Source organism: Hordeum vulgare, chromosome 4H, assembly GCF_904849725.1.
Source record: "Hordeum vulgare subsp. vulgare chromosome 4H, MorexV3_pseudomolecules_assembly, whole genome shotgun sequence".
Classification (NCBI taxonomy): Eukaryota; Viridiplantae; Streptophyta; class Magnoliopsida; order Poales; family Poaceae; genus Hordeum; species Hordeum vulgare.
Genome location: NC_058521.1, coordinates 13735635 through 13739085, shown reverse-complemented (window position 1 = coordinate 13739085; position 3451 = coordinate 13735635).

Here is a 3451-nt window from a genome sequence, read left to right as displayed (position 1 = left end):
GCACTAGTCCATTGAAGGATCGCTGGAGTTTGCATACTTGTTAGTATCCTTAGGATCGACAAAACCTCATGGTTGTATCTCATACAATGTTTACTCAAGGAAACCGTCGAGGAAACAATGTTTTGACATCCTACGTGCAATATTTCATAAATAATGCAGCAACTACTAACATAATTCTAACAGACCTTTAGCATCGCTACGAGTGAGAAAGACCCATCATAGTCAACTGTTTGATCTTGTCGAAAACATCTTTGCGACAAGTCGAGCTTTTCTTAATAGTGACTTATCACCATCATCGTCTGTCTTCCTTTAAAGATCCATTTTACTCAATAGTCCCATGACCATCAAGTAGTTCTACCAAAGTCTACACTTTGTTTTCACACATGGATCCTCTCTCGGATTTCATGGCTTCCAGCCATTTGTCGGAATCTGGGCCCACCATCGCTTTCTCCATAACTCGTAGGTTCACTGTTGCTCAACAACATGACCTCCAAGACAGGGTTACCGTACTACTCTACAGCAGTATGCGACCTTGTCGACCTACGAGGTTTGCAGTAACTTGATTCGAAGCTCAATGATCACCATCATCAGCTTCCACTTCAATTGGTGTAGGCGCCACAGGAACAACTTCCTACGCCCTGCTACACACTGGTTGAAGTGATGGTTCAATAACCTCATCAAGTTCAACTACCCTCCCACTCAATTCTTTCGAGAGAAACATTTTCTCGAGAAAGGATCCGTTTCTAGAAACAAACACTTTGCTTTCGGATCTGAGATAGGAGATGTACCCAACTGTTTTGGATATCCTATGAAGATGCATTTATCCGCTTTGGGTTCGAGCTTATCAGACTGAAACTTTTTCACATAAGTGTCGAAGCCCCAAACTTTCAAGAAACGATAGTTTAGATTTCTCTAAACCTCAGTCTATACTGTGTCATCTCAACGGAAATACGTGGTGCCCTATTTAAAGTGAATGCGGTTGTCTCTAATGCATAACCCATAAACGATAGTGGTAATTCGATAAGAGACATCACAACATGCACCGTACTAAATAGTGCGTGGCTATGACGTTCAGACACATCATCACACTATGATGTTCCAGGTGGCATGAACTGTGAAACAATTTCCACATTGTCTTAACTGTGTACCAAAACTCGTAACTCAGATATTCATTTCTATGATCATATCGTAGACAGTTCATCCTCTTGTTACGATGAACTTCACTCTGAAACGGAATTGAACTTTTTCAATATTTCAGACTTGTGATTCATTAAGTAAATACTCCTGTATCTACTCAAGTCGTCAGTGAAGTAAGAACATAATGATATCCACTGCGTGCCTCAGCACTCATTGGACTGCATACATCAAAATGTATCACTTCCAACAAGTTACTATCTTGTTTCATCTCAATGAAAACAAGGCCTTGCTCATGTGGTATGATTTGCATGTCACTAGTGATTCGAAATCAGGTGAGTAAAGATCCATCAGCATGGAGCCTCTTCATGCAATTTATACTAACATGACTCAAGCGGCAGTGCCACAAGTAAGTGGTACTATCATCATTAACTCATATCTTTTGGCACCAATGTGTAACACTACAATCGAGATTCAATAAACCATTGAAGGTGATTATTCAAGCAAATAGAGTAACCATTATTCTCCTTGAATGAATAATCGTATTGCAATAAACACGATCCAATCATGTTCATGCTTTAACGCAAGCACCAAATAACAATTATTTAGGTTCAACACCAATCCCGATGGTAGAGGGAGCGTGCGACGTTTGATCATATCAACCTTGGAAACACTTCCAACACGTATCGTCACCTCGCCTTTAGCTAGTCTCCGTTTATGCCGTAGCTTTCATTTTGCGTTACTAATCACTTAGCAACCGAACCGGTATCCAATACCCTCGTGCTACTAGGAGTACTAGTAAAGTACACATCAACATTATGTATATCAAATATACTTCTCTCGACTTTTGCCAGCCTTCTTATCTACCAAGTATCTAGAGTTGCTCCGCCTCAGTGACTGTTCCCCTTATTACAGAAGCACTTAGTCTCGGGTTTGGGTTTAATCTTGGGTCTCTTCATTAGCGCAGCAACTGTTTTGCCGTTTCACGAAGTATCCCTTCTAGCCCTCGCCTTTCTTGAAACTTAGTGGTTTTTCAAACCATCAACTATTGATGCTCCTTCTTGATTTCTACTTTCGCACTGTCAAACGCCGCGAATCGCTCAAGGATCATTGTATCTATCCTTGATATGTTATAGTTCATCACGAAGCTCTCAAAGCTTGGTGGCAGTGACTTTTTGGAGAACCATCACTATCTCATCTGGAAGATTAGCTCCCACTTGATTCAAGTGATTGTCGTACTCAGACAATCTGAGCACACGCTCAACGATTGAGCTTTTCTCCTTTACTTTGTGGTCAAAGAATCTTGTTGGAGGTCTCGTACCTCTTAACAAGGGCACAAGCATGAAATCACAATTTCATCTCTTTAGAACATCACTTATGTTCCGTGACGTTTTAAAACGTTTTCGGTGCCTTGCTTCTAAGCCGTTAAGTACTTTGCACTGAACTATCGTGTAGTCATCAGAAACGTGTATGTTGGATGTTCACAGCATCCACAGACGACGCTCAAGGTGCAGCACACCGAGTGGTGCATTAAGGACATAAGCCTTCTGCGCAGCAACGAGGACAATCCTCGGTTTTACAGACTCAGTCTGCAAAGTTTGCTACTATCAATTTTCAACTAAATTTTCTCTAGGAACATATAAAAAACAGTAGAGCTATAGCGCAAGCTACATCGTAATTCACAAAGACCATTAGACTATGTTCATGACAATTAGTTCAATTAATCATATTACTTAAGAACTCCCACTCAAAAAGTACATCTCTCTAGTCATTTGAGTGGTACATGATCCAAATCCGCTATCTCAAGTCCGATCATCACGTGAGTCGAGAATAGTTTCAGTGGTAAGCATCTCTATGCTAATCATATCAACTATACGATTCATGCTCGACCTTTCGGTCTCATGTGTTCCGAGGCCATGTCTGCACATGCTAGGCTCGTCAAGCTTAACCCGAGTGTTCCGCGTGCGCAACTGTTTTGCACCCGTTGTATGTGAACGTTGAGTCTATCACACCCGATCATCACGTGGTGTCTCGAAACGACGAACTGTAGCAACGGTGCACAGTCGGGGAGAACACAATTTCGTCTTGAAATTTTAGTGAGAGATCACCTCATAATGCTACCGTCGTTCTAAGCAAAATAAGGTGCATAAAAGGATTAACATCACATGCAATTCATAAGTGACATGATATGGCCATCATCACGTGCTTCTTGATCTCCATCACCAAAGCACCGGCACGATCTTCTTGTCACCGGCGCCACACCATGATCATCCATCAACGTGTTGCCATCGGGGTTGTCGCGCTACTTATGCTATTA